Raw genomic sequence first — 6,565 nt, 5'->3', positions numbered from 1 at the left:
AGTAGTTAAGCCCATTACTAAATCTCTTTCAATTTGAGATTTGGAGAGGAAAGGTCACGAAGGGAGGAAAGCGGAGATGACGATGGTGATCACTCCAAACGAACCCAACTCTGCATCATCACTGACGATCGTGTTGGATTAGAGTCTCTGAAGCTTTGTATCTTATTATTTAGTCTGGCGATCCATCAGTTTGAATATCCCATCCACCGAACGGAAGGAGTTTGCATGTAGTCTGGTGTTTCTTTCATTCCAAATCCAATACACCGTTGCCTGCCAAGCTAGTAGGATGAGGAGTCGCTGCGGTAGAGGAACCGAGATGGAGGACATCTGATCCAGCGAGACAACCCAATCTCTGGAAGGTAAGGGTTGTAACCTTCTCGCCACTAGTTTCCACAAATCATAGCTATAGTCACAACTGAAAAAAAGATGATCTCTGGATTCGTGATGCACATTGCAGAGCAAGCAGCGAGCATCAACTTGAATACCCCAATGGATGAGTCTGTCTCTAGTCGGAATTCTGTTCTGAATCACTAGCCATAAGTGAAAGCTGTGACGAGGGATGGCCCTAGACGTCCAGACAACAGCGTACCAAGGAACATCAGGTCTTTGTTAAGATAGATAATCATAAAGAATACCTGTCTTGAAACTAGTGTATGTTTGACCATCTATCACCCATTCATAGTAATCTTCTTCATTTGTTAACTGGACTGTTGTCAAGTAGGTATGTAGCTGGAGTTGCGCTTCAGTTCGAGCAGGAGGGAGGCGCCAGGAGCCATTTAGACACAGGGATGAAACAGTTGCCCTTTGAGAAATTCCCAACCTGGAGTTGCTTCCCGACAAGTGAGAGTAGAGATCCCCAAAAGGAGTCCAGTTATCTGACCAGAACTGAGCTGTTTCACCGTTCTGTAGTCTGAGCTTGATGAGAGGAAACACCTCTGCTTTTAGTTTTAGCAGTTTATTCACTAGCCAGGAGTATGATTGCTTCGGCTGTGTCGTCCAGAAATTGTGAATTAACCCCTTCAAGATAACCTCCTTGAACCATTGAACCCATACCGAGTCGGGTCTGAAAAAAAGGAGCCAGATAAGTCTTAGCGTGCAAGCTTTGTTCCAGGTACGCAGATCTTTAACTCCTAACCCACCTTGTCTTTTTGTCAACACCACTGTTTCCCAAGAAACTCTAGCAGTAGAGTTACCTTCTAAACTTCCTTTCCACAGGAGCTGACCACAAAGAGAATTGATTCGCTCAATACAAGCTTTCGGGAGAATAAATGCAGAGCACCAAAACGTTGTGATTCCAGAGATCACCATCTTTATGAGTAGCAGCCTTCCAGAGAACGACAGGGTCTTTACTGACCAAGAGGAGAACTTGGTCTTGATTTGATGGATCAGAGGTTCACAATTAACTAGCGAAAGTTTCCTCGAGTTAAGAGGGACGCCCAGATATCGGAAGGGAATTGAACCAAGACTCATTCCCGTGGAAACTTGAATCAGGTCAGTTTCATGTTGAGTTAGTCCCGATGCAAAGAAACTAGTCTCTTGCATACGTACTGCTAGTCCTGATCGCAGTTCAAATTCCTTTAGGACTTGTAGCACCTGCTGGACCGAGTCTATGGAGCCGTCTATAAAGATCAAAAGGTCATCAGCGAAGGAGAGATGAGTAAGTTTTGTAGTTGTACAAGTCGTGTGAAATCTGAACCTATTTTGTGCTGCTGCTCTGTTTAGCATAAATGATAAGAAATTCATAGCAATCACAAATAGATAGGGTGATAGAGGATCTCCCTGTCTTAGCCCTCGTTTTCCTTTGAAAAAACCAAGCACTGACCCATTGTAACCAACCATGTAGCTTGATGTGCAGACACATGCTCTGAGTTGCCTCATGAATCGGACTGGGAACTGAAGACCCTCCAGGCAAGAGAACAGAAACTCCCATGATAATGTATCAAATGCCTTTGCAATATCCACTTTGATGGTAATTCTCTTAGGACCTTTGTTCTTGTGATAACCATTTACCAATTCCCCTGCTAGGGTAGTATTCTCAACTAGTAATCTCCCTTTTACAAAAGCTGTCTGACTCGGAAGGATTAGAGTAGAAAGTAGTGGCTTGAGTCTCTTAACCAGCAGTCTGGATATTACTTTATAGATGGTGTTAAGGCAAGATATCGGTCTGAAATCACTTATCTTAGTTGCTCCTGTGAATTTTGGTACTAACGCAAGGATAGTTTAATTTGCTGTTGCAGGCAGGAAGTTACTTGCAAAGAAGTTCCTTATTGAAGCTGTCACTTCCGTTCCAATGAATTCCCAAGAAGCTTTGAAGAATGCTGATGTTAGCCCATCCGGTCCAGGCGTCTTATTCGGATTCAGTTTGAAGAAAACATTTTTTATCTCCTCTTCTGACGGGATGGATAACATCAGCTGGTTCAAGTGAGCAGGGACAGAGTATCCAGTAAGATCAGCAAACCATTGTGGACTCGAGTATAGGGTTGGCGGGTGATAGTTCAGAGGACCTAGCACTGATTGAAAATGGTTGACTGTGTGATCGCTCATCTCCTGAGGGTCTGTAATCCAGGTACCTCTACTTGAAAGAAAGGCTCTTATAGCATTAAAACACGCTCTGGTTTGGCAGATCCTGAAAAAATAAGCAGTATTTAAATCGCCCTCCTTTAGCCAGTTAATGCGTGATTTTTGCCTAAAGAACATCTCCTCAATTTCTCGCAGGAAGCTCCATTTCTGATGCAGTTCGCGCTCAGCTTGGAAGGTGATAGGAGTTGGATCTTGCAAAGCCTGAACCTGCGCAAGTTGCAACAAACGGTTAGTCTCGCCAACTCTCTCTTGGATCTTTGTATAATTTTCTTTATTAAGGAGTTTTAGATCCGTCTTAATCTGTTTGAGCTTCCAGCACAACTGCTCTAGTGTTTGACACTTGTTTCCTAGTCGAATCCAAACATCTTGTAGTAGCTTAGTGAACCCCGGGTGTTTAGTAAGATAGTTTTGGAATCTAAAAGGTTTTGTTCCTGCTGTAGGAAGGCGAAAAGCAAGGTCAAGAACACAAGGGGCATGATCGGAGAAAAGAGGGGGGAGAAAGGAGGCCAGGGCATTTGGGAAAGTTGAAACAAAAGGACTGTTAACCATCAATCTGTCCAGCTTCTTTGAGATAGGGCCAGATGGTTGAGAATTGGTCCAAGTATGAGGAGTACCAATGTGCCGGAGATCAAAAATGCCCAGCTGCGTGAAGCAGTCTCGGAGCTGGTACATGAGGTAATCTGGTACATTCACATTAGGGTCAGAATGCTCCGATGGGTGGATAATCTGGTTTAGATCCCCACCTAGGATCCAACAGCTACTATCAAGATCATAGGTTGTTTGAATCTGAATGAGTTCTGTCCAGAGTTCAATCCTTTCTGAGCTTAGATTAGAAGCATAGATAGCTGAGTAGTAGACTGGTGGTTGGGTCGGGAAGTGGAGTTTGCAAGTAATGCACTGTCTGCTCTGAGCAAGAACTTGAACCTTAACAGTATATCTCCAAATTAGTATGATTCTCCCATCCGGATCAGATAAGTGATTGGAAGTGTAGCACCAGTTTGGGCAAAGGGTAGATAGAATAGAGCTTAAAAACGGTTGTTTAATATGTGATTCTAGAATAGCACCAAAAAGAGGTTTGTTAGTAGAAAGCCATGAAATAAAGGGGGTGTGCTTGCTCGGGATATTAATTCCACGAACATTCCAAAAAAAGAGTTTTACACTCATTAAGCTAGATTTTGAGGATCCTCCGAAAGAATGGAAGAGCCTCCAAGAACTGAAAAAGAATTAAGCAAAAGAGGAGAGTTTGAAGGAAAAGAGAGGTTCGGGACATCAGGGTTGGGAGGATGAGGATGAACAGGATCAGATAATGACAGGGTGGAAGAAAAAGGGTTTGAGTGAGGAATTAAAGGAGGAGAAAGGGTAGGAGAGGATCGGGATCTTTTAAGAGATGGTCTAGGAATTGGTTCTGGGGTTAGGAAAGGATTAAAAGAGGATGGTTTAAAAGAGGAAACAACGGATACAGGATATTGAAGTAAAGATGGCGGATTTTGGATAGGAGGGATGAGGTCATCTGAAATGGCTAAAGGAGCAATGGGAGGAGTAGGGGGGTGATCTGATCCGGTAGTAGTTGGAAGAGGGGGGTCTGAGACTGCTACAGCAGTAGTAGTCGACTGAACAGGAGGTACATGAGCAGTTTTTGACACCGGCCTATACTTTTTGCTTTGTTTTGAAGTTTCCTTTGAAGCTGCAGGTTTTTTCTTGGCACCATCAGTCTCTCTCCGTGGAGGGGTATATAAGAGGCAGTTTCTCATGATGTGTCCAAGTTCATGACAGTGAGTACATGTTGGGGGAACCCAAGGATAGCTCACCAAAACCTCTACAACTTCTCCACTCTGCCTTTCAAACTCAACAACTGAGGGAAGCGGTTGAGTAAGGTCAACCTCCACCTTTACATGCGATAAAGTTAAGCTCACAAGGTTTTTTGTAAAATCATCTGTCTCTTTAGGTTCTCCTACTAGACCAGCAACTAAACTTAATCCTTCTTCATGTCGCAGGTCAAGCGGAACTCCTGTGAGATGCGCCCAAATCTTGATGGCTTTGAGGGGTGTAGCTGTCCTAGAGTGATCAGAAGACCATAGAGCCGTATGGAACATCGTATCGCCAACGTACCAGACGTTCTTATCAAGTATCTTCTGCCTGAGGTATTCACTTTGAATCCTTACGATTGCTGAGTTATTCAACAGATTATTATGGATCTCTAGACGCTTCCCTTTACCCCATAAGTGATTAAATACACTTTGTATCTGGTTAAAAAGCGGAGCTCTTCCGTTGAAATAACATATTATGAAATCCTTGTGTAACTCTGCTCCCTTTTGAAAGACAGAATCAGGAATCAAAACTCTGGGGCGACCATTTGAACCAATAGTGACTGGAGCTAGTCTTCTCAAAGTCTTGTCCTCAGACCTACGGATTCTTTCAACCAAGGAGGGAGGAGCAGTTTCAGGCAGAGAAGTGTTTGAATCTACAAAAAGAGTAGCACTTGAATCAGAGGTAGGGGGATAACAGGGGCAGACTTGGCTAATAGGGATGGATTTTGGTTAGGTAATGGTAGTATAGGATTGGATGAGGATGCTATGTTTGTGATGGTAGGAACAGAGTTTGTGGGGAAAAGGAGGTTAAGGCTTTGGCTATGGTTAGAGTCGCAAGAAGTTTCATGAACAGTGATGTTTCCAGATCCAACTAAAGGACCAGTTGAGACAGTCGAGACTGCTATATCCATCGGAGCAGCATCAACAGATTCAGTACCACCTGAAGTTTCGGGAACAGCAGCAGTTGGGGTGATTACTCCTTTACAAGACGTAGAGGAAATAATTTTAGATCTGAAAGAACTCTTTGCAGATTTAGGAACAGTTTTGGCTTCAGATAAGGTTGGGAAATTGGTTGGGGACAAAGGGGAAGAAGGGGAAGAAGGGTCAGGGGGATCTGGGGTAGCAGGCGGAGGGTCAGGGGGTTCACTAGCAGCCACAGACGGTGGATTACCGCCGGAAACGAGGCCAGGGACACACCAAGCACCGTGCATCGAAGTTTGTGTCAGAGAGAGTTTGACTTTTACTAGTAAAATATTTGCTGATCCCGATTTTCTTAAAACTACAAATATCTAAAAGCCTAATTTTCCTCACATTATCACACACCACGTTCCATATAAAATCATGATCAGAAACTGAATTTTCTATCTTATTTATTTTACTCTTTTATCTTTTTGAACATAGATTCTACTCTTTTTTTTTTGAACATAAATTTACTCTCTTTTTCATAGCTTATTCTCCTTCTGTCGAGTTTTTCTTCTGATCAGAAACAAATTCCACAGAAATTTATGATTATTCATATTCTAATATTTTATTTGATTATTCTTAATATAGATCAGTTTTCTTCACTTCTCAATTAATAACCTCTGAATTGTTCATTTCAGGTAAAATGGCAATTGGTTATGCTATCATCAAACTTATTTTTTCAATAAAAGACTGAGAAGTCAAAGATTTACACCAACTAAGGTAATGATAAGCATTTAAACTCTATTATCTACAAAATGGATATTTACAAATCTGTTCTTTGTCCGACTTTTATATAACTACTTGCCTTGCTTCTGAATTAGTAACAAAAAAACAGTAACGGAGGGGGAAGAAGAAAAAAGACAAACAAAACAAAATCAATGAGCCTTCTCTGCAAAAAACATAGAACACAAGCAGAACCGTACATAAATGAAAACAAGTGACATCTTTAGTTATTCTCTGATTCTCTCTGCATACGTTATTTGTTACTAAAAGCTCTATTTGTTTTTGTAGTTTTGAAGAAATCGCATCTCTTGGCTAACAAACAATTATTGTGATAGCTACGTACTCTACCAAGGGAAAAGAATATCAATGTGAAAGATTCAAATTGGGTAATTACAAATTTGTTTGTTATGGTTTGACTATTTTTGACATATCTATGTTTTCTTATAGATGAGTATATTATGACTGTTTTATAAACGTTTGTAGGTCTATTA

General features: G+C 41.7%; 1 long non-coding RNA gene across 2 annotated transcripts; it reads left to right on the top strand.

Moving 5' to 3' along the window:
* Positions 1-6,565, top strand: LOC130498355 (uncharacterized). Of its 2 annotated transcripts, none has more exons than XR_008937248.1 (11): positions 1-359; positions 458-602; positions 722-1,111; positions 1,216-1,491; positions 1,582-1,657; positions 1,844-1,969; positions 2,238-2,566; positions 2,716-2,808; positions 3,021-3,255; positions 5,990-6,071; positions 6,363-6,565. It is a non-coding gene; the product is annotated as an uncharacterized LOC130498355 (long non-coding RNA). The 2 variants fall into 2 exon arrangements; XR_008937247.1 differs by having other exon boundaries at positions 6,173-6,565.

This window comes from Raphanus sativus, chromosome 8 (genome assembly GCF_000801105.2).
Source record: "Raphanus sativus cultivar WK10039 chromosome 8, ASM80110v3, whole genome shotgun sequence".
NCBI classification, from domain to species: domain Eukaryota; kingdom Viridiplantae; phylum Streptophyta; class Magnoliopsida; order Brassicales; family Brassicaceae; genus Raphanus; species Raphanus sativus.
This window is presented reverse-complemented; position numbering and strand designations above follow the sequence as displayed.